General features: G+C 41.9%; 1 long non-coding RNA gene across 1 annotated transcript; it reads left to right on the top strand.

Annotated features, from left to right (window-relative positions):
- The first annotated feature begins 14 nt into the window (after positions 1–14).
- Positions 15–25,014, top strand: LOC150058349 (uncharacterized). Its single transcript, XR_016536871.1, has 5 exons — positions 15–865; positions 2,689–2,772; positions 19,761–19,875; positions 22,289–22,438; positions 23,643–25,014. It is a non-coding gene; the product is annotated as an uncharacterized LOC150058349 (long non-coding RNA).
- Positions 25,015–25,668: the final 654 nt, after the last annotated feature.

Genomic DNA, 25,668 nt, shown 5'->3' with positions numbered 1-25,668 from the left:
TCCGAAACAACTAATCCCGGCCAGGCCCCCGCGGAGCTGAGCCGGCCCCGCCCCCTGCGCCGGCCCCGCCCCTCGCGCCGGCCCCGCCCGCGGCCTGCTGGGAGCGCCTGCGCAGACCTGCCGGTAGGCGGGACACGATGCTTCGCCATTGGTCAAGAATGCGGTCGGGGACGCGCGGTGGGGAGGTCGTGGACGCGCTTTCTGGCGGAACCAGAATGCTGGAAGGCGGAGGAGCCCCGGGGTGAATCACTATCACAAACGCCAGACCGAAACAACAAATGAGCCCGAGGCTGTGGCCACCACCTGCTCGAACGCGGGAGTTGAACCCCTGGCCTTCGGAACCGTGGGCCGTGCCGAACCGACTGCCGGAGGCGGCGGAGACCGGGATTGTCCAGGCAAAATGGAGATTGGCGAGTGTCTAGGTCCTTCCTCTGCTTTGCCATTGTCCGAATCTCCGCTTACAAGTTCCATGGTAGTAGATCTATCCAAAGGAAAAAAAAAAAGTATTTTTAAAAAATATTTCATTTAAAGTGATGGGGTTTTTTGTTGGGTTTTTTTTTTTGGTTAAGTATATGTTGACACAAAGTAAATAATAGATTTAAAGCAGCGCTCCGAGGAGCTTTTCAGCTTCTAAGGCCGTAGACACACACACTCCTCCACGGGAGATCCTGGCCTTTCGTGGGCTGGAAAGCCACGGTCTGTGGAAATGGCAGTGACTTCCTTTGAGAGAGTTGGTGAGGTCGTTACAGAACCAACCCCCCTCCATCGTGTGCTGACAGACGTCAGGTACCTTTCCTCCAGGAAGGTTCATCGGTTTAAGTTGTCTACTTTTCTCTGTTGCTGTACATGACCCTAGAAAGTTAAGGTGAGTTGAACACCTTCAAGAATGGACAACTCAGGTAAGGTGTGGTAGCTCGTGAGATTAGGGACATCAAGTTTGGAGGCCAGTCCAGACCTTATCTTAATAAAAAATGTAAAAACTAGGCATAGTGGTGCACAACTGTCATCCCAGTGAAGTGGGGAGTATAGGTAGGAGGATTACAGTGTATACCTACCAGGGCAAGAAAAACGAGAGTCTATGTGAAAAAAAGTAACTAACTCAGAAAGGGCTGGGAAGGTAGATTGTGATGGAGAATCTGTCTAGCAAGTAAGAGGTCCTGAGTTTAACATTTAGTATCTGAAAATAAAAACGACAACACTGTCTTAACCCTACATATCCCTGTCTAAAATCCTTATCAAATATCCTGTTGTGCCATCCTAACTACTACGTCTGGAGATACAAAGTTGTGTTAGATTCAATTAGAATATAGCATTCTCAAAAACAAAGAAAAAGGTAAAAACCCAAAGTCTAAATATTTTAAGATGATTATCCCTATTATGTAAAGGAAAATTGTCCCAACCACGTGATGGCCTTTCTAAGTACTGGAGATACAAAAATGAAGAAAACAAGATCCAATGGACAATAAAGATGATGGCTAAGAATATTAATAGTGAATATAAACCTCTGATAGATTAGGATAAAAGTAGAAAAGGAGACCAAAAAAAGAAAATCAAAAGGAGCAACCCTCACTGAAAAAAAAAGTACTGTCAGAGCACAGACCTAAGAGGAAACAAGACCTCCAGCCGAAGGCAGAAACCAATACACCCCAAGAGGAGACTGCTTGGTGCAATCCAGGATCACTGAAAAGACAGGAACAGCTCACACCGACTGGATAAGAAAGAGTTGTAGAGATGAGGCAGGGTGATAGAATGGATCAGATAATGTAGGGACTAGTGAGCTATTATTATATGGAATTGGGCTTTCTCTCTGCATGAAGTGGGGTGCCCTGGGAAGGTTTTCAGCACAGAAGTGCTGAAATCTGATTTGTATTTTAACAGGGTCATTCTAGCTGTTGTAAGACACAGATGGAAAGAGAACCTATAAGAAACTCTTCCAATAATCCAGATAGAAGATATGACGGTGGTTTGGACAGTGGCAGTGGAAAAAAAAAAAAGGAGGGCAGATTTGGGGCTTATTTTATTTTTGTGGGTCATAGGGCTTGAACTCGGCCTGGGCACTGTCCCTGAGCTCTTATGCTCAAGACTACCACCCTACCCTTCAGCCAAGTTTCACTTCCCATTTTCCAGAGGTCCTTTTATGCCCAGGCTGGCTTTGAACCTTGATCCTCAGATCTCAACCTCCTGAGTAGCTAGGATTACAGGCGTGATCCACCATGCCTGGCTTGGGGTTTACTTTAAAAGCCTGAGACCAAAGAATTTCCAGACATTAAGTATGAAATATAGGAGAAGTCCAAGATTTTTTTATTTTTCCAAAAAGGCCATGTTTACCACCAATTGTCAGGCGCTGTGTCTTATGTTTATGTTCCCAGCTACTTGGGAAGCAGAGATAGAAGGATCATAAATACATTTGTAGAAAGCAAGTATTTTTTTAATCAATTTACAGTCCATAAAGGGTCTTTCTTGCACCAAAAAAAGAGTGAATTCTTACCTGTCACTAAGCCACCAGTTCTGAATGAAAAAAATCCTCTCATTACCACCTCAGAACCGGTTACACACAATATCAACTTGCATTATGAACATTTGAAGACTTGGTAAATAAAAGCATTACAATGAAAACAAAAGCAAAGAAGAAAGAAAGAATTGGAGTAAAACTCCTTACTGTTTGTTTTTACACATGCCCTGCCCAAGGGAAGGAGGGAAGGGACAGCAGCTGGCAATTTGTCCTGAAACTCATTTCCAGCCAACTAAGAATTCCCAACTGCCAAGTAACAGGTATGTTTATCATTTCTTTGTTTTTCATCATGAACTGCATAAAGCCAAGGAAACATTGTCGATTCTGTGGTCCCACTCCCTTAAATTGTATAACACTCTACCCTTGGCCCTTGGATGGGTTAGCTGCATCTCTCAGGTTTCACTTTCTCTGCACCCCTTGCCCTCACCTTATTTCTAGGGCCTCCCCTTGGTTCACCTCACCCTATAATTCTTATGTGACTCCAAGAGAGATAAGTCACAAGCTGGGTGGGGAGAACCGTCTTCTCTCTCAGACCTCACCCCTCCCATAGGCGCAGTACGATTAACCTGGTTTGGGTCTGAATGTTTAGGTTCCCATCCACTCTCTTCCCCTGTCATTCTTCTCCATTCCCCATAGGTATTCCAAACCTCCAATCCTTCTCCTCTCTCCATCTTAACAGATAAAATAGACTACAGGGCTTACATTCCCTGCTATGTCATTCCCTTAGCCCCTGACCCCCACCCTCACCCCACTTTTACCCCCCAACACATACACTCTTTTTGATTTGTTTTATTAATACCCTCTTACCTCTTTATCCAAGGAGTACAGCTTCCAGGACTCCTCTTGATACCCAGTTCTACAGATATTCCAAGTCTCCTACATTAAAAAGAGCTGGGAGTGATGGTTCACACTTGTAATCCCCCTGCGATCCCAGCACTAGGAAAGAGCCAAAGTTTAAGGTTAGCCCAGGCTATGTAGTAAGAAAATACAGCTTTTACATGTAACCTGGTTCACATTCTCCAGTATATTTTAAATAATGCCTGATATGTAAGTTTCTCAGAAATACTTGTTATACTGTATTGTTTGGAAAATCATTCAAGACCAAAAAAAAAGTTCATATGTGTTTCCGTTCTGGCACAGTTTGTTTTTTGGATTTTATTTTTTTTCTGACTCTTTTCACTTCGTGGTGGATGGAACCTGCCTGTTCCAGGCCTGTGGACGTGGAGGGCTAACTGTACTCTTGTGAGCCAAGCTCTCTTCTAAGGAAACAAAGACTCTTCTTTATTGAAGCCTATAATCTTAGTGGGGAAGCTAGCTGATAAACAAATGAATGAATGAGGTAATCAAAATAAATGCTAGGTTGGGGGGGGCGGGGAGGGTAATCAAGCAAACCTGAGAGTCATATCTGTTTTTGACAGGGTGGCCAGAGAAGGCCTCCAGAGAGTGAAGCAAAGGTGACGCCAGACTCTGGCCAGTGGGATCTGCAGGACAAAGGTCCTGGGACAGTCTTGTCTTTGGTACCTTAAGGGAGTAATGAAAGGGTAGTGGGCCTGGGGATGAGAGAACAAGGATGTGAGGGGTAAGAGAGATGAGGGATATAGCCCTGGCAGAAGGGCATTTAATGTTCCAATTATTCTCAGCAGGTACTGCATCTTTACCATTTTATTTTATGTGTCTGTGACTATAGAGAAACATTTTTATTGCTTGTATTAGTTATACAAAAGGGGATTTCATTACTATATTTCCACATTTGATAGGCTCTAGCATTTGAACCATAGCTCTACTTCTTCTTTATATAGATAGATAGAGATAGATAGAGATATCTATATATATATATCTATATCTGTATATATATAGATATAGATATATATACATATTTTTTTTTGCCAGTCTTGGGCTTGAGCGCAGGGCCTGAGCACTGTCCTTGGACTTTATGAAGGCCAGAGCTCTACCACTTGAGCCTCAGCACCACTTCCAGCTTTTTTCTATGTATGTGGTACCAAGGAAACGAACCCGGGTCTTCATGTATGCTAGGCAAGCACTCTACCACTAGGCCAAACTCCTGGCCCCTACGAACTAGAGAGTACATCTCAGCTACATTCCATACTACCTTATTGCAATTCTTATATGACATAGTAAAATCTACTGCTGTCTCTCTAACTGGATTTAATGGCAAAACCTACTTCTTGTTCATTTGCCATTCCTCAGCCCTACCATTGGTTCTAGGGCAAAAAAAAAAAAAAAAAAAAAGCACTTGATAAATGCACTTTAAAAAAACTGCCTCTGCCCTCTTCTCCCTTGGCTACAAGTGCTATGATTTGATTCCTGGCTCCTGCAATAGCCTCAGGCAGGTTTTCCTGCTCTACCACTCTAGCACATTCTCTACCCTACAGAATGACAAACCACAGGCCACCTCTGGATGTTTCTGTATTGCCCCAAATGGTTTCCATTTTTTTAAACAGGAGGGAAGGGAATCAAAAGCAGATTTTATGACACATCAAAATTGAATGAATTTCTTATTTCAGAGTCTGTTGTTGGAACATAGCCACATTTTTATTTGCATTTTGTCTGAGACTGCTTTCCAGCTTATAATAAAGTTGAGCATTTGTGACAGAGACTATGTGCCTTAAAAATCTAAAATACTTATTTTCTGGTTGGGCAAAGTGGTATACACTTGTAGTTTCAGCTATTCTGGTAGTTGATGTGGGAAGATTCCTTGAGCCCAATAGTTCAGAGCCATTCTTGGCAACACAGAAAGGTCTTGCCTCAGACAAATAAAGAAAAGCTATGTTATGTACATGTAGGACCTTTTTAACACACATGTAATCATGTCACTCCAATACATAAAATTCTTCAGTTGAGGGGCTGGGAGCATGGCCTAGTAGTAAAGTACTTGCCTAGCATGCACAAAGCCCTGGGTTTGATTCCTCAGTACCACAGAAAAAGCTGGAAGTGGTATTATGGCTCAAGTGGTAGAGTACTAGCCTTGAGAAAGCTCAAGGGCAATGCCCAGGCCCTGAGTTCAAGCCCAGGACTGCCAAAACAAACAAACAAACAAAAAAAAACAACGAAAAACCCCTTCGGTTGAAGGAGTTAGGGGCATGGGAGGGGAGGACCAAGTATTGAAGCCTAGTGAGTGATATGGGGAGTTTTATTCTTTCCTGTCTGCTCATGTTTGCTTTAAATTCTATAATAAAATATCTTTTTTTATTTTTTATTTTTTTGCCAGTCCTGGACTTGAGCTGGGCCTGAGCACTGTCCTTGGACTTTCTCAAGGCTAGAGCTCTACCACTTGAGCCTCAGCACCACTTCCGGCTTTTTTTTTCTGTGTATGTGGTACCAAGGAATCTAACCCGGGTCTTCATGCATGCTAGGCAAGCACTTTAACCACTAGGCCAAACTCCTGGCCCCAATAAAATATCTCTTTAAAAGAAGAGGAAATCAGGAAAAAAAAAAATCTTCAGTTTCTGTCTGTTGTGGTGAGGATAAGGACTACTCCTAAGCTGGTATTGCTATCTCACACTTGTAATTCTAAGTATTCAAGAGGCTAAGGTCTGAGAATCACAGTTCTCTGCCAGCCCAGGTAGGAAAGTCTATGAGCTATACAACCAGCAAAAGGCCAGAAGTGGAGATGTGGCTCAGATGATGTAGCATCCGTCTTGAGTAAAAAGACCAAGTGAGAGCACGAGGCCCTGAGTTCAAGGCCCAGGACCAGCACCAAAAAATCAACACTCCCTGCCGGATGCGGTGGCTCACACCTGTAATCCTAGCTACTCAGGAGGCTGAGATCTGAGGATCAAGTTCAAAGCCAGCCCGAGAACAAAAGAACCTGTGACTCTCATTTCCAATTAACCTTTAGAAAACAGGAAATGGGGTTTGGCTCAAGGATATAGAATGGTAGCCTTGAGCTGAAGAGCTCAGGGACAATGCCCAGGCCCAAGGATAGAGTGATAGCCTTGAGCTGAAGAGCTCTGGGACAGGGCCCAGGCTGAGTTCAAGTCCCAGGACCACACAAAAATAAAAAATAAAATAAATGCTCCCTAACATAGCCTATCTTACTACCACCCTTTGAGATAGTGAGGGTAGGGAGGAAGCTTCTTTCATACTGATGAAAAACATTCAAAACTGATAACTTAGTAGGATAAATTCAGTGCTTAGTAGACAAGTCTACAACACTGACTGCAAGTGCTTTGGTTTACCTTGATTGGTTTGTGAATTGCTTTGCTTTGTTTGGTAACCTGGGGAGCCGGAAGCTTAACTTCTCTTCATTGTCAGTTCTCTCTCCAGGACCTCACCTCCCCCTTACTCATCAGCTCTGCTTCTCAGCCCATCCTTCCTGTGACGCAGGTCTGGCTGAAGTCACCAGTGGCCTTACTTCACTGACCCAGTAAACGTGTTTTGTCTTCATCTTCCATGACCCTCCTGCCAGGGGCAGAAAGCTGTTACTCATTCCTCTTCCCAGCACATGATTTCCCTTTGGCTTGAATGACAACACTCTTGTGGTTTTCCTTCTACCTCTCTGATAACCTTTGAAGGTTCTTTGTTCTTCACCAGCTTTTATGTGTTAAGGCCCTTGACACCAAGTCCTAGCCACTTCTTGTTTTCATTGACTGCTCTCTCCCTAAATTAGTCCTTTTCTATTTTTTGAGACTGGATCTTACTGTGGTAGACCAGACTTGCCTTTGAACTCATGATCCTTCTGCCTCAGCATTCTAAGTGCTAGAATTACAGGTGTGTGCCATCACAGCTGAGTTTTATCTTCATTCTTAAACCTTAGCTATAAATATGTCCCTTTTTTTTTTAATTTCTAACTCCAGAATGCTTCTCTGGGCTCTAGAACAATGCTATTCATTAGCTACATTTACCTCTTTTTTTTGGGGGGGGGGCGGGGTGAGGAGATCATACTCAGGGCCTCATACGGGTCAAGCACATACTCATCACTGAGCAGTATTCCTAGCCCCTATGTGTCACTACTGAGTAATTAAAATGTGGCAAGTACAACTTAGGAACCGAATGTTTTAATGACCATAAATAGCTAAATTATGAGTGCAAATATAGAATACTTACCTCATTCCAGGAAGCTCTATTGAACAGTGGTGGATATAGGGATCCAAACACTGCCTACTTGACCACTTCCTCTTGCAAAGACATTACAAAACCACCATATATAAATCCAAACACATCATCTCCGAAGGGACACTGGTCACCAGCAGAGTTGGCTGCCATCCCTGGTCTCTGGTCAAAAGAGTTTTCTTAGCTCATGCCTGTAATCCTAGTTACTCAAGAGGCTGAGATCCAAAGATTATGGTTTGGTGCCAGTCCAGGCAGGAAAGTTTGTGAGACTCTTTTTTTTTTTTTGCCAATCCTGGGGCTTGAAGTCAGGGCCTGAGCACTGTCCTTGGGCTTTCTCAAGGCTAGAGCTCTGCCAGTTGAGCCACAGTACCACTTCCAGCCTTTTCTATGTATGTGGTACTGAGGAATCGAACCCAGGTGTTCGTGCTTGTTAGGCAAGCCACTAGGTCAAACTCCCAGACCCTTTGAGACACTTATTTGAAGTTAGCAAACAGAAAACCAGAAGTGGCATTGTGGTGCAAAGTGGTAAAGCACTAACCTTGAACAAAAAGAGCTCAAGGACAGTGCCCAGGCCCTGATTTTAAGATCATACTGATTTAACATAGTATGTTTCTGTGAAGCCTAAATTAATTTTGAAGTTTGATGAACTTCAGTAAAAAGTTATTTCTAAGCAGTCTCCATTTTGTAAAGTTCTGAGAAATCTCCTAACTGCCTCTTCCCAGGAGATGCTCCATCAGTTGTTTACTCACACAGATAGCAAGGACGTTCAAAGGTCATCTCTAGGACTGCAGCTGTGTCCCACAGCTAGCAAGGACACCTAAGACTAAACTTCTGTGAGAAACCATAGCATAAGAAATTGTGAAATGTCTCTGTGTAAAAGTTAACTAAAACACGAGACTGTGAGAATGAAAACTAACACTTGTTTATTCTGTACTATAAAAGCTGTGTTATTCTGAACTCGGGACCTCCAAGCGTCACTGGTTTCTAAGGCGCCAAGGACCAAGCTCGAGCTTGCTAATAAACGACTCTGTTGCTTGCATTGGTCGTGGACTCTGGTGGTCTTTCGGGGGGATTGGGAACTTTGGGTACAACATTTCAACATAGACTGAGAAGAAACATGTATGTTCCTTAAAGTAAAAGAGAGACTTTTTTTTTTCAATTGTGGGGTTTGGACTAGGCCTGAGCACTGTCCCTTACTTTTTCACTCAAGGCTAGTGTGTTATCACTTTGAGCTACAGCTCCACTTCCGGTTTTCTGGTGGTTTTTGGAGATAAGGAGTCTCACAGTCTTTTCCTGTCCAGGCTGGCTTTGAATTGTGATCCTAAGATCTCAGCCTCCTGAGTAGCTAGGATTATATGTGTGAAACACCAGTCCCCAACTAGAATGAACTTTTTTTTAAAAAAATCATTTTGAAACCATTTTTCAAGTGGATTATTTCTTCCAAAATATCCTCTAAAGGTCTGTGTGTTGAACATGTGGTCTCAAACCTGTGTACTGTTGAGACATAGTAGAAATTTCTGGGTGTGAGGTCACTGGTGTGACACCCTTGAAGGGAATACGGTACTCTCTTCTCCCTTCTATCTCTTCCTGGTTACCATAAGGTGAGCAGCTGCCTCTACAACATGCTTCCACTACCATGTGATGCCTCAACACAGGACCAAAAACAATGGGGACAATTAAGCATGGAATGAAACTTGAAAAATCAACCTTTCCTCCCTTTAAGTTGCATGTCTCAGGTATTTTGTCACAGTGACTGAAAGCGACTAACACAAATACCAATGGAGAACACGCTGTTTTTACAAAAAGGTAGTGTTCCTTTGGGGGACACTAACATAAAATTCCTAATATTCCATCTGATCCACCACATTTTACTAACAATTATTGAATAAATGTAATCATGTTCTACTATAAGATTTTTGTTGTTGTTGCTTTGTTTTTTTGTCAGTCCTGGGGCTTGAACTCAGGGCCTAGGCACTGTCCCTTGGACATGTTTTTCTCAAGGCTAGTACTCTGCCACTTGAGTCACAGCACCACTTCCAGCTTTTTTTCTGTATGTGGTACCAAGGAATTGAATTCAGGGCTTCATGCATGTCAAGCAAGCACTCTACCACTAGGCTATGCCCATATTATAAGTTTTTCTCCAAATTAAAAAAAAAATGAACAATTAGAAAAGAAAAAACGAGTGAGATACAATTACCAGACCCTGTAGCCTCCCAAGTCAGCTCTTCCATTGTTGAATCATGTGCATTGTTCAGAAGTGCTTCCTGCTTATAAATATAATTTAATCATTTGCACCTCATTCTGTACTAATACTGTGTAAAGTGTATGTAAATAGTAGTGAAACTATACTGTCCAGAGGATAATGATGGGGGGAAAATGTATGCATGTGTTCTGGTTTTTGGTTTGTGGTTTGTTTTTTTTTTTTCATCTGAATATGTTCACTGTAGAGTTGGGTGAATCTGTGGATTTGGAACCCAGAGATATATAGAGGGGGCTGACTGTACTTCTCTGGGTAGCCAAAGATATTTGAAGTGAGATGAAATAACTTGCCCAATTAACTTGTTCTAAAAACTCTTTTCACTGTGCCTTAAAGATTTGGTTGAAAAAAAAACCGAGTGAGATAGTTTTCAAATCCTATTTAAGTAGAGATCAGAACTCACTTCTAATAACTATTATTTGTAACATTAGAGTTAGTTATTAATCAAAGTCTATGATGAACTCAGACTTTGTTGCTTTAGTTAAAGCTTAGAGAGAGGGCTTTAAAATGATCCCCCATACAGACACACACAGACACACACACACAGAGACACAGACACACACACACACACACACACACACACACAGAAGCAAGTATAAGACTACACATTCAAAAGAAAGTGAGTAGCATGGCTATGGAATAAATTTGCACATATAAATTGTGAGTCCCCAAGAAGTAACCACTGAAATTTTTATTTTCTTAATTTGTAGTCTGGCAGAGTTTATAAACTGACTTGGAAGAACTATAACACTGTTCTCATACATACTTACATTTGAATAGAATGGAAAAGACATTTTTTAATGAAACATGTTTTGTTTGAAATAATTATGTTGCATATTACAAATAATTAGCTATAGTAAGTTCTCCTAGTGCTAGGGCTTGAGCTGAGCGCCTCATACTCTCACCACACCACTTAAGCCACACCTCCATCTTAACATTTTGCTTGTGAATTGAAAACGGAGTCTCACAAAGATCCAGCTTAAAGACACTTAAAAAAACAGAATCGGGGCCAGGAGTGTAGCCTAATGGTAGAGCGCACACCTGACATGCCTGAAGCCCTGGATCCCATTCCTCAGTACCACAGAAACAGAAAAAGCCAGGAATGGTGCACTGTGGTGCAAGTGGCAGAGCACTAGCTTTGAACAAAAAGTGTCCAAGGACAGTGCCTAGGCCCTGCGCTCAAGCCCCAGGACTGTAATCCTAGCCACTCAACAAACTAAAATCTGAGGATCACAGTTCAAAGCCAGCCAGGGCAGAAAAATCCATGAAACTCTTACCTCCAATTAAGCAGCTAGAATTTAAAACCTCCAATTAAAAAGCTGGAGGTGTGGCTCAAGTGGAAAAGTGTAACGCAAACCTTGAATTCAAGCCCTAGCACTGGTACCAAAAAAAAAAAAAAAATAGGAAAAGTCTTGCAAGCAGAAAGATTTCCTCTAAGACAAGAGATGCACAAACAAGGACATTATCCCATTGGTGCTATCAAATCTAGCTTCATCTAACCCCACCCATCTTAACCTCCACCCATTATGCATTCCCCTGTCTTATCTTAGACTGCAATCCTCTACAAGGCTGGTGCAATGCTGCTGTGATAATTCAGATTAGGAAGTATCATAAATATTCTTGCAGCTTCTCACAAGTATCAGCAGAGATCTATCCAGTCTGAAGGGACCATACTTCTCGTGGCTTCAAGGGAAGCATGACAAGTAGGCAGGAGCCATCTACAGGAGACAGTGCAGGGTGGCTACACAAGGTGATTCATCTGGTGTATGGAGGAGAGGGGGTGTAAATTCAAACCATAGTCGTTACTGAGATAGTAATCAGAAAGTAAGAGGCAGATGACCAAATTGTGGGCAGAGCAAGCTGGAGTTGCCAGACAAGTTATCATAAACAAGAGAAAACAGAAAACCCCAGTGAAATGTAGCACCACAGATGAATCCAAGAGAGAAGTGTTCAGACATCTAACTGTGTCAGATGAACCACTGTAATTCAAGTCATCCTGGATGCAATTGGAGGGCTTTGCCTCAGAGAAACTGTGTTTTGCCTTAAAGGGCTAGACCGCTCCCTAAATCCAATGACAGAGTGTTATACACTAGCTCCTCTTGGGAAAAGAAGTTTAGCTCTTTCTAGCATATAATGTTATGTTTTAAACTTGTGTTAAAGGTTTAGTTTCTACTGTGGCACTACTAGGACACGGTAAGGCTTTAATAAGCAGAGCTGCTTTCTTCCCCTCTCTCTCTGTCCTTCCTGGTTATCATAAAATTACCAGTTTGGTCCACCACACACTGTCACCATTTTATCCTGCCTGCCACAGGCCCAGATCAACAGACCAATTAACTATGGACTGAAACTTCCAAAAGTGGGAGCAAAATAAACCTTCCTGATTTTTAAGTTTATTACTTTAGTTATTTGTTATACTAATGGAAAGCTAAGAATATGATTTCTATGTTTTCATGAATGATATGTGGGTGGTAGGTCAAGTTACACATCTACCCTGAGATCTGTAGCAGCAACTCTCACAGAAAGTTCTGGTATTTCATTACTATGATCCTTTACTGTATGAGGAGGGGAAAATCCATGAATATTAATAACACTGCCTTTGATTGTTCTATGCCAGCTCCTAAAGTTGTACAACATGCAATGTCTTATTAAATCCTCACACCAAACTCACAAAATAGATATTAATAGTAGCAATTTAAAGATAAATAAATTTGGACTTAGATAAGTAATTTGTACAAGGTCACATATCACTGAGACATAGTGACAGGTAACCTTAATACAAGACTTAGTCTTTTAAGTCAATTTTTCTGAGATCTGATCTTTATACAATGTAAAGCATAGATAGATAGATAGATAGATAGATAGATAGATAGATAGATAGATAATTTTTATCCAGTTCTGGGCATTGAACTCAGAGCCTGGGCACTGCCCCTAAACTTCTTTTGCTCAAGGCTAGCACTCTGCCACTTGAGCTACAGTATCACTTCCAGCTTTTTCTGTTTATGTGGCACTGAAGAATCAAACCCAGACTTCATGCATGCTAGGCAAGCGCTCTACCACTAAGCCATGTTCCCAGCTCTAACATCTGTATGATAAAGGCATAATTACTGAGTTTTGGAGAATATAATCCTTGCAAACCAAACCAGCCTGTATGACATTCCTATCGTCTTTCTACTCCTTCACACAAATTTTCCCTATCTAGAACCCACTAATCTTTCAGACACTAGAGAATAATCTTTTTTTTTTTTGCCAGTCCTGGGCTTGAGCTCAGGGCCTGAGCACTGTCCTTGGACTTTCTCAAGGCTAGAGCTCTACCACTTGAGCCTAGCACCACTTCCGGCTTTTTTCTATATGTGGTACCGAGGAATTGAACCCGGGTCTCCATGCATGCTAGGCAAGCACTTTAACCACTAGGCCAAACTCCTGGCCCAGAATAATCTTGCTTATTCTAGAACATCACATAAGTAATGTTTGATTTCTTCTGTTTGATTTCTTTTGTGTTTAGGTCCAATGCTTTTTGTAAATATTTTGTTGTTACAAATTGATTCAGTTTTTGTTGTTTGGTGCCAATCCTGAGTTTTGAACTCAGATCCTGGAAGTTGTCCCTGAGCTTCTTTTGCTCAAGCCTGCACTCTATCACTTGAGCCACAGCTCCAGTTCTGCCTTTTTTTTTTTTTTTTGGTAGTTTTTAGTGGAGATTAGAGTCTCACAGACATTCCTGCTCAGACTGACTTTGAACTGTGATAGTCATCTCAGCAGTCTCCTCCTCCTCCTCCTCCTTCTTCTTCTCCCCCCCTCTCCTCCTCCTCCTCTTCTTTGTTTTTTATTTTATTTTTTATTATCGGGGTAATGTATAGAGAGGTTACAGAAATTTTATTTATTTATTTATTAGTTTGTTTGTTTGTTTGTTTGTTTTTGCCAGTCCAATGGCTTAGAGCTCAGGGTCTGAGCGCAGTCCTTGGACTTTCTCAAGGCTAGAGCTCTACCACTTGAGCCACAGCATCATTTCTGCCTTTTTCTATGTATATGATACCGTGGAATTGAACCCGGGTCTTTGTGCTTGCTAGGCCGGCACTCTACCATTAGGCCAAACTCCCGCCCAATGAAATGGCATTGATAGAGTAGTGTACCAATTATAGCTGAATGCACATCCTTTTTTCAAAGAAAGTTTTTTTGCTTCATTATGATTTTTTTGCTAGTTTAAACTCAGGGCCTGAGCACTGTCCTTTGGCTTTCTCAAGGCTAGCACTGTACCACGTGAGCCACAGCACCACTTCTAGCTTTTCCTATATGTATGGTACCAGGGAATCAAACTGGGGTCTTCGTGCATGCTAGGCAAGCAATCTACTACTAGACCAAATTCTTGGCCCTTCAGCCTTCTGAGTAGCTAGGATTATAGGTGTGAACCACCAATGTCCAATTCAATAATTCAAATTTTATAACCTTACAAACTGTAAAACAAAAAAGTCTCTTCTCCCTTGGGGCCATCTTGCAAACCTCTTTTGTATTTAATTGTTATGTTTCTAGATAATTGGGCACTGGGGGCAAATAGCTGTAATTCTAGCTACTCAGGGGCTGAGGTCTGAGAATTAAGGTTCAAGGCCAGCCCAGGCACAAAAGTCCGTGAGACTCTTATCTCTAGTTAGCCACCAGAAAATTGGAAGTGGCGCTGAGGCTCAAGTGGTAGAGCAGTAGCCTTGAGCAGAACTGCTCAGGGACAGCATCCAGGCGTAGATGAAGTTCAAGCCCCATGACCAACAAAAAACAAAATAAACCCATAATTTGACATATTTTTACCTGAACAGAGCAATGATAGATGATTGATAAAAGATAAACGATAAATGTGTGTGTGTGTGTGCGCGCGCACACATGTGTGTGTATTTTTCAAGGGCTTCTTTCTGACAGACCACTTATTTCATTACTCCATACATTTAAGTTTTAGATTTTATCTTTTAATTTAAATATGGTACAGTCATAATGCAGGGACTTTCAGGAGCCAATACTAAGAAGAATGAATAGAAAGCAAGCCAATGACCTCTTAGCGAGTGGAGAGAGAAAAGTGGCCACAATTCCCAGGCATGCACCATGAGCTCATAATAGTGAGTGCTGCATGGTTCAGAGGAAAGAGGCTGCACCCATCAAAGGGTTCAGAAAAACCTTTCTGGAAAAGGTGGAATGGTAGACATAATTTGAAAGGGGGCCTCCAAATGAATTTGTTTAAAATGTCTCGTATATATGTATGGAGATATCACAGTCAAGTTTGTTTGTTTGGGATTTTTGCCAGTGTTAGTCCTTGAACTCAGGGCCTGGGCACTGTCCTTGGGCTTTCTCAAGGCTAGAGCTCTACCACTTGAGCACAGCACCATTTCTGGCTTATTCTATATATATGTGGTACCAAGGAAGTGAACCCGGGTCTTAGTGCATGCTAGGCAAGCACTCTACCACTAGGCCAAACTCCTGGCCCACAACCAAGTTTTTTTTATGCAATTAATATACATGTAAAAACTTCCTCTCACCCTTGCATGTTTTGTTTCCTCCATTTGTATGGAAGGAACCTGAGAATATGAAGAGATGTCATAGCCAGGTGCTATTGACTCACACCTGTAATCGTAGTTACTTCAGAGGCTGAGGTTTGAGGATGCTATTTCCCCAGCAGGAAAATCCTGTGAGACTCTTATCTCCAATTATCTTCCACCAAAAAGCAGAAAGTAGAGTTGTGACTTAAGTGGTAGAGTGATAGCCTTGAGCAAAATAGCTCAGAGACAATCCCCAGACCTGAATGCAAGCCCCAGTACCAGGCCACACACACACACACACACACACACACACACACACACACGCGCGCGCGCGCGCGCGCGCGCACACACAACCCACATACTCACATACACTGGTCATTCCCATGGTTTTGTTGCTTCGTACTCAAGAGAGTCCAATTTCATCACAGCTGGTGATAGAAGCATTATGAGATGGCCCTTACTGGCAGGGGTCGTCTCCATTGCTGAGATGGAAAGAGCCTTTAAAAGACTTTTGCACAGCCAGCCAAGAACCAGGAAGAAACAGAGGCCTCCTTCGTACAACCACTCAGGCCTGTATTTGGCTAAAAATCTGGATTAGCCTAGAAGGAGATTCTTCCCTGAAGTCTCCAGATACTATCCATTCTTCTAGACACCTTGACTTCTACCTGGTAGACCTTACACAGAGAACTCACTTGAGCCTGCTCAGACCTCTAATCTTCACAACTTCCAGGCTATTGGGTAGAAGCAGACTATTAATTCATCTGTGTTGCTATAACAGAATACTTGAAACTGAATCATTTATAACTAATTTGTTGAAATGTGTTGATTCCTGATTCTGGAAACGGGGAAATACAAAGTCACAATACTGGCATGTTCTGTACTGGAGAAGGTTAATCTCATTCCAAGAGGGCAACTTGCCTGTTGCGTCCTCCAGCAGGGGAAGGCCAGTGTTCACAGGGCTGACGACAGAAGGAAAAAAAGCTCCTCAAAGAAACATTTTAAACTTTAAAGAAGCAAAGGCCTCATGACCTGTGTGTGTGTGTGTGTGTGTGTGTGTGTGTGTGTGTGTGTGTGTGTGTCCATAACAGGGCTTAAACTGAATGGCTGGGCAGTATCCCTGAGATTTTTTTCTTTTTGCTCAAGGCTGGCACTGGTCATCTTAAGCCACAGCATCACTTCTGGATTTTTGGTGGTTCATTGGAGATAAGAGTCTCAATGGATTTTCTTCTTTGGCTGGATTTGAACTGGGATCCTCTAATCTCAGCCTCCTCCATAGCTAGAATGATAGGCATGAGCCAGTAGCATCTGGCTAAGTCACTACCTCCTAAAACCCCAACTTACCATACCATTACATTGGCAGTTTCATTTCAATATGAATTTTGAAGGTGCCCTATATTTGTTTGTTTATTTCTTTATTATTAGCTTACACCAGATGTATGTAATATAACTAATATTTCTAAGGGAATGTTGTTCCATTTACATACATGTGTACAGTGTATTTTGATCTGGCCCCCGTCTCCCATTCCCCTTCCCCATTTCCTCATCTCTTTCTCAAAACAATTTCAACAGCTTTTATTATTCCATTTTGAGTTGCAAGCAACCTATTTCAATCATAATCATCCTCTTTATGAGCCCAAACCCTCCCACAGTTATCCTTTCCCAACAGGGCCTAGCTCCCTTCCCTTCCCTTCCATCTCCCTATGGATCAACTGCAGCTTTCATTGAGGTTTTATTGTTTCATATATACCTGCAACCTATTTCAAAATTCTTCACCCTCTTTCTTTCCCCTTCCGCTTCTCCTCCTAAATAGCCCCTGCTAGTTATAGTTATGTACCGTACATTTAAACCATAACAACAACTGTGTACCTGTGTATTGATTTGCTGTGTAGCAACAAAAAGCTAATTGGACTTAAAAATGTAGAGAAGAGGGAGATTGTCTCCAGGCAGAGGGAAGAACATGACTGAAAGTAGAGTTGAGGGATTCAGAGAGCAATCCATAATGCTGGATAACTTCTCTTGGTTTTCCTGTAAAGTTTCCCAGTTTGAAATAAGCTCACAAAGACCTGAAGTGCCAGCACAAGGAGTCTGGCTTTTCTCCAGAGTATTATGAAGAGATATGGAAGACTTTCAAGCAGAGGGATACATGATAAAGAGCTATTTGCTTGAAGACTAACCTGACATTCGATGTAAAATAGTTGGAGCCAGAGATGCAGAGACAGGAAGACTAATAAAGGAGCAATCACAGTTTTCCAGTTAGAAGACACTGGGAGCCAGATGCCTGCTTCACATTCTCTTGGCCTGCCTGAGACTTCAAGAGGCACACAGTGAACTAATTGGGCTCAATTGCTCATGCCTGTAATCCTAGCTACTCAGGAGGCTGAGATCTGAAGATGTCCGTTCAAAGCCAGCCTCGGCACTAAAAAGTCCATGAGACTCTTATCTTGAATTAATCACTAGAAAACCAGAAGTGGCCCTGTGGCTCAAGGGGTAGGACAGGAGACTTGAGCTGAAGAGCTCAGGAACAACGTGAGGCCCAGAGTTCCAGTCCCACGACTGACAAACTAACAGCTAATCATGTACATACATTATGAATGCAAGTACTATCATATATGGTCAATATATATGATCCATGTATTATAACAATTCACATTCTATAGCCTACATCTCCTTGTGAGTTGTCATAAATACTAACTATACATCTCTAGCCAAAGTTATGCATGTATTTGTTATAGACATTTGTGCAGTGGACTCAGGGAGCACAGGAAAAAAAAAGTTCCAGATGGTAGATCTTAAAATATCATGTCTCCACAGACCCAGTGGAAGCTTTGTGCCACATCATTCCTCAGGCCTTTGCCCACAGTCACATGCTTAATGAGACTGTACCACTTGAGTGTCCAGAACCAATCTACTAGGACCAATATAGAGCTGCTTTTCTAGGGAGATGCGTACAGGATTTCCTTTTGTCAGTCGTGGGACTTGAACTCTGGGCCTGGGCACTGTCCTGAGCTCCTCAGCTCAAGGCTACCACTCTACCCTTGGAGCAACAGTGCCACTTCCGGTTTTCTGGTGATTAATTGGATATAAGTCTCTCGGGCTGGCTTTGGACTGAGATCTTCAGATCTCAGCCTCCTGAGTAGCTAGGATTACAGGTGTGAGCCACCGCGCCCAGCAAGATTGCTTATCCTTACTTCCAAACAAGCAAAAGCAACAAGAAGAAAAGCCATAACTTCAAAATTAGAGAAGTGAAAACAGCCTTGGAGCCAAAGTTCTACCAGCTAGAACTAAAGATGAGACTTTAAAGCTTATCAAATGTCTTTTCTGCTGGCTGAATTAAAAAACTAAAATGACATTATTTGGAATTGTATACATGAGGGCTTTAGTTGTTGACTGCCTACCATTTATTGAACATATCCACAAATGCCATTTTATTGAATTCTCACAACTCGATGAAGTAGTTATATACCCCCATTCTACAAAGAAAAGACCTCAAAGTTGAAAAAAGGTAAAATAATATGAGTCAAGTCATTAGAGGAGTTGTAATTAAAACCCAAGTCTTCTTCATTCCAAATCCCACTCTCTTTCTGCTAAGTTACCCTGGCCTACTTCAGGGCTCGGCAGCCACGGAATGATGGTCACAGCCATGACAACAGGTCAGCACACTTTCAGTCAACTGTCCTAACATCTTTCCTCGTCCCTGTGATTCCATGCATGGACTTCTTGCTTATTTTCTAGAACACCAGAGCCAAATGGTTTGCTTAAATCATTGTGGATCAATACCAAGTGAACCCTAAAACGAGTGCTCACGGTGTGACATTCCTTCCCCATCTCCACCCACGTATTACGTTTCTGAAGGTGACTCGTTCCCTCTGGTCACCATCCCTGAATCAACCTGCTACGAACCCTGAAGGCATTCATCCATGCAGAACTGTATCCGCTTCCATCCTCTGGGATTTCCACAAAGACATTTGGCCTCCGTGTCCTAAAGTTGCAGGCTACTCACTCTGGTCTGTGGGAGGGATTGAAAGGGGATTTCTATTACATGATTCTAAAAGGGTTTTTTTTTCCCCATGGAAACACACACACAATACAGTGCAATACTGGAAGCCATCTCACCGGGAGTTAATGATTCACATAAAAAGCAATGGTCAATGGTCCAGGGAAATGTCCTGACAGCATTTTGTAGGAAAGCTTACCTGCTCCTTCTGTGGAAGAGAAATTGGAAAGGAACGGGGAGGAAACACATACTGTGTTGTCTGAGTCTGCATAGACCAGAATGTACCCATGATGTGTGTCATTCCTGTAGCTGCAGAGACTAAGCAAGGCTGCTGTGAAATGGGATCATGTTCATTTCTTTTTTCTTTTCTTTTTTTTTTTCCACTTACGGCTGGTGCTCTTCCACTTGTAGCCACACCACCGCTTCCAGCTTTTTTTTGCGGTTAATTGGAGACAAAACTCTCACGGGATTTCCTGACAGGTTTGCTTCACTTAGACCTCAGCCTCCTGAGTAGCTGGGATTACAGGTATGAGCCACCATCACCTGGCATGGTTTCTTGATCTAAATAACAGATTCGTTATCTTGAAATAAATTCAAAGCTGAAATCTTCCAAACTCAGCCAAGGCAGTAATCCACCCCCTCAAAATCCAGAAAGTTTAACTCTGTGTTATCTACCGGGCCAACAGAACCATCCCTTGATGTGGTATTAATCAGTAATACTAAAGGAACAAGGTGTCAAAGGAGCTGGAAAAATACAGGTAGGGAGGCAAAAGCAGCCTTCCTTCACAAACACCCTCTCCCCCACCCCTGAATCCAAAATCACTGAACAAACAACAGTCACTGAAGAAGCATCTGCTGATGAGAAGAGAATTTTTCAGGCTTTAAAAGAGTATCGTGATATATACTCATGGTCATAAGGTTCTCCTTATCCAGGTTCCATGTGGGAAAGAGTCTTTTGTTTTGTTTTTGTTTGTTTTTCATATTGGTCCTGGGGCTTGAATTCAGGGGCTGGTGTGTCCCAGAGCTTTTATGCTCAAGGCAGCATTCTATCACTTGAGCCACAGTTTCACTTCTGGCTGTTTTGGTAGTTAATTGGAGTTGAGAGTATACACACTTTCCTGCCTGGATCAGCTTGGAACTATGATCCTCAGATTTCAGCCTACAATCCTCAGATTTGAGTAGCTAGGATTACAGAGGTGAATCACCAGCGCCCAACTGGGCCTTCTGGTTAATAATAGTCACATAAAAGTCCTTGCCATACAAATGATTATTGCACTCTTTCTAAAAATATGGACAGGAATGGAAAGAAAGCCCTGTTGTAAGCCACCCTGGATTCTAATAGATGTATCCATCTAATGTGAGCTTGACAGGCCTGAGTCTATTGCCAAGAGGATGTAGGAAATCCACACCTAAACATTCAAGGATTGAGTTGAGCCTCCAGCTCATTTAGAGTCCCGTACATAACATAACCCACTGTATTCCTGTCAGTGATGACGACACATATATATGTGTGTATATATATATGTGTATATATATATATATATATCAGGATACTTAGAACTCACACCTGTGTGATAATGATACCATTTGTGAAGGCCTCGCTCAGAAATAATTTGTAAGTATGTGTACTCACAAAAGTATTATTTCTTCCTCCTATAATGAGCCTAGTACATTGTCCATACATATTTTTCCTGTCTTCCTCCTACTTTATCCCTACTTTTCACATCTCACTGTATGAGGAACCAAGCTTGGATGCTCAAGGTAACAGTCACAGCCTCTTCCACAATCATCTGGCAAGACATTAGGAAAAGTTACAGAGAAAGATGCAGGCTACTGAGGTGAGATATAAGACTCAAGACTGTAGGCACCTCATATATGCAGCCAGAATCTGTTCTATCCTCAGTTCACCTTTTGGTATATCTATTAGCTACTAGACATGCTTTTGCTTCCTCTATGAATCTGCCAGCCAATCCCTACAACTCATGCCATTGCCTTCTGGTTCAACCAGGATAGGGCTCAATCCATTCCTGGCTTGAGTCCTCTGCCTGCCCAGGAAATCTCCCACCCCTTCCTCTTCCTTGCAGTGACACTCAAGGCATGTAAACACTAGCCTCCATCTTCCCTGGATGATGATAATAAGCACTGTCTACTCTGAATATTTTTAGCTTCTAAAGTAGCAAAAAAACATGAGACAACATTGCATAGATGTTAGAATGACCTTGGCACAGATCAGATATGTATTTAAAGGCCTCTTATTTCCTTTGCAAAAAAAAAAAAATCTGGCCTCACCAGGTACTGATGGCTCACACCTGTACTCCTAGCTACTCAGAAGCTGAGATACGAGGATCATGGTTCCAAGCCAGGCTGAGCAGAAAAGCTTATAAAGTTCTTATCTCCAATTAACTAGCAAAATCCAGAAGTGGAGGCATTGCTCAAGTGGTAAAGCATGGCCTTGAGCAAAAAAAAAAAGCCGAGCAAGAATGTAAGGCCCTGAATTCAAGTCCCAGTACTGGTACCAAAAGAGAAGCAGGGCAGAAGGCAGAAGGGAGAGGAGAGACCAAAGGAGAGACGAGAGTGAATAGAAGCGAATTACCTGACCTGACTGATCAAGGTCCTGCATGATCCTGCACATGGGATGTCTTGTAGTTCCCATGGCTAACCAATTGCAGTCACTACTGTCTCATTTTTACCTGAGTCCCAGCAGTCTCATCTCTACCCGGGTCCCAGCAATTCTCTTGGGTTAGCCAGGCACCAGTGTGCATGTGAAGCTAGTCCCTGTAAGACACCTACTGTGCACCAAAAAGCACCAGAAGCTTGAGCAGACAGTGAGAACCCTCAGTAATTATATTGCCCAATTGTGGAGTGTGGGTGATACTTCAGATCATGTTCTCAAGCCTTTTTCCTTCCTACCTTCCTTCCCTCCTTTTTTTCCCCGGCAGGTTCTCACTGTGTAACCAAGCTGATCTTAAATGCAGGCATAACCATCCTGTCCTGGCCTCTGGGTACAGGGATTGCAGGAGTGAGGCACCATACCTGGCTCTTGAGTACCCTCTGATAACATACACCTAACCCTCTCAAAGCTGCTACCAGTAAGTATCTCCTTGTTTGTTCTCTTCTGGAGTTTTAACTTATATAGAAGAGTTTTCTATAAGTGCTTGAACTCCACTTTGTTGTTCTCCTGTGTTCTGCCCGTCTGCCTTCAGTTTGGGACACTGTTAGCTTTCCCTAGCATAGAGAATCATGGCAGGAATTCTACCCCACACTAGCAGAGAGAATCATGGCAGGAATTCACCCCATTAGGCCTCCCCACTCCTCCAAACCCTGCTCAGATATCACCACCCCCATAAATTCTTTCCACATTCTTCAAGCTAGAGGAAATTCCCCGTTATCTGAACCCCTAACACACTTGATTTATTCCTCTCTTGCCATTTTGTTTTATAATTTTTTGTGTATTTGGCTTAACCCTTTTTATTATGAAAATTCAAGTTTGGTAAAAAAACAAAAACAAAAAAACCCACCTTTTTGTTGGTGGTGGTGGTAGGGCTTGAATTCAGGTCCGGGGTGCTGTCCCTGAGCTCTCTCTCTGAAGGCCTGGTTCTCTACCACTTTGAGCCACAGCATCACTTCCAGTTCTCTGGTGATTAATTGGAGGTAAGAGTCTCACAGACTTTCCTGCCCAAGCTGGCTTCAAACTTTGATCAACAGAGCTCAGCCTCCTGAGAAGCTAGGGTTACAATCCTGAGCCACTGGAGCCTGCATTCAAGTTTGGTAAAACTTTAATTTCTGTTTCTCTCCCATCCTAGAAGCACAGTATAGTGCCACAAGAAATTCTAAATATTTTGATGAATTGATGAATGCATAAATGATTGCTTTCACCTTGAAACCAGTTTCAGGGGATCTTAACATAAAATGTTCACAAGTCAAAACAGGATATCTCCATGTTTCAGGAGGCAAGTCCACAGACAGTAATTGAAATCTAATGTTAATCACTGAAAAAAAGAGGCCAGCAGATTGCTGTGTTGTAAGTTTCCTTGTAAGCAAGATAGATAATCCAGAAGCTTCATTTTAGCATTCTACATACCACGTGACATGTAATGTTCACATGAGACATATTTTATACTCACTTAAATGAAAAGTCCCATATCATAAAAATGCTTAGTGTAACTAATGAGTGGTCATGAGCCAGTTCAGTAGCTGCCTTTCAAATCAGCTAAAGCTGAACTTCAAAATTAAGGTTAGTGTGCAGAGAACAAGGAATTATAAATACTTAGGCCATTTTCTCACCAATTCCAGCATTCCTCTGTAGCCTGTGACTTGGAGACCAATGCTGGCTTCTTAAAGACCATGTAAGAGTGACAAGAAGATGGAATTAATCATCTTCCTACATCTGGGACCTAACCATTGCTTGATGATGTAGCTTCCTGTTATAGCAAATTTTCATTTAGTTGATACTGCTATTTTGTTGTTGTTATTGTTGTAACTAGCTGGATGGGATTATATGTGATGTATCAAACTTATGAAAACCTTGTATTTTGGTACTGAGAAGGAAAGAAGTTCCAATACTAAGCCCCATGATGAAATTTTCTAATAGCTGGACATGAATGAATAGAAGCAATGTATAATGTTAAATGGGGACTCCTCTAGAAGCCAGAAACCAATTTAACCACTGATGAACAAGTGAGCAAGACCCTTTTATTTTGTTTTTGTGCTGGCTCAAGCCCTGAGTTTTTGTTCAAGGCTAGTACTTGACCACTTGAGGCACAGCTCCACTACTGGCTTTAAAAAAAATTTTGGTGATAAAAATCTCAGAGTTTCCTACCAGTCTGGCTTTGAACCAAGATCCTCAGATCTCAGCCTCCTTAGTAACTAGGATTACAGGTGTGAGCCACTGGCACCCAGCTAAAGTATTTTTTTTTGCCAGTCCTGGGATTTTTTCCTCAAGGTTAGCACTCTACCAATTGAACCACAGCACCACTTCTGGCTTTTTTCTGAGTGTGTGGTACTGAGGAATTGAACCTGGTCTTCATGTAAGCTAGGCAAGCGCTGTTACCACTAGGCCAAAACTCCCAGCCCTAAAGTAATTTTTTAAGTTTCTTGTAGAGCATTTAGTTTTGAGCAACATAGTTTTCACTGCATTTATTTGCATGAATCAGAGGAAAAATTTATGTTTATTGATACAATGACCTTGGAAGACCTTTTGCAATTTCTTTCCCAATGACCAAGGTACTTACACAATAGTGATGCAAATGTGTATTCACAAGAGACTTATCCAAGAATATTCATAGTGGTACTATTTATAGACAAAAACTGGAAAGAACCCAAAATTGCAGCAATGGTAGATTGGAAAAGAAACATGTAGCTTCCAAGAATGAACAAAGCCAACTATTGCCATATACCACAATACAATGTTTTGTGGAAGCCAGCAAACTGTCAGCATTATACCCTACATGATTTCCTTCATAGAAAGTTCAACCAGGACAAAGCTAATCCAAGATGATGGATGTTAGCAGAGATCTGGGAAATAACAGAGATGGAGCAATAGAGAAGACCCCAGAAGCTGGCAATGCTCTCTTCTTGATCCATAGGGAGATAAACTTTTTTTCTTCATTTCAATAGATGTTATTTTATATTATTGGAGACACAGGGAGTTAAACCTTTCTTTTTTTTTTTTGTGGGTCATGGGACTTGAACTCTGGGCCTGAGTACTGTTCCTGAGCTTTCAACTCAAGGTTACTACCTTACCCCTGGAGCCACAGCCCCACTTCCCATTTTCTAGTGATTAATTGGAGATAAGAGTTTCAGGTTATTTAGTGCCCAGGCTGGCTTTGAACTGGGATCCTCAAATCTTAGCCTCCTGTTTAGCTAGGATTATAGGCGTAAGCCACCGGGCCTGGCGGAGATAAACTCTTGACTTGTGTGGTTTTCTGCATGTATGTTACACTTCAATGAAAGTTTTCCTATAAATACGCACTTACATTGGGACCAAAGTAATGACAGGATAAACTACATGGCCATCACCACAATTGCATTTCTGAAAGGAGCCACAAAAGTAATTGAAAACTATGGACATGGTAATGGAAATATAAACATAACTATATAGACATAAAAACCTGTGACTCTATAGACATAATGTTTTAGTTCATAAATTAATATGTTTCTATGACATACAAACCCTTAGCCTAATTTGATTAGGTTCTAAATACTAAGTCCCAGTGATTGTAAATAGAGATTCCCTTCTTGAACACTTGTTGGTTAAACTTGTCATTTAAAATATGATGTAAAAATCAACGTTAATAAATTCTTTAATAAAAAATTTTAA

The sequence above is a fragment of the Megascapheus bottae genome, chromosome 10 (genome assembly GCF_031878675.1).
Source record: "Megascapheus bottae isolate mThoBot1 chromosome 10, mThoBot2.hap1, whole genome shotgun sequence".
Lineage (NCBI taxonomy): Eukaryota > Metazoa > Chordata > Mammalia > Rodentia > Geomyidae > Megascapheus > Megascapheus bottae.
This window is presented reverse-complemented; position numbering and strand designations above follow the sequence as displayed.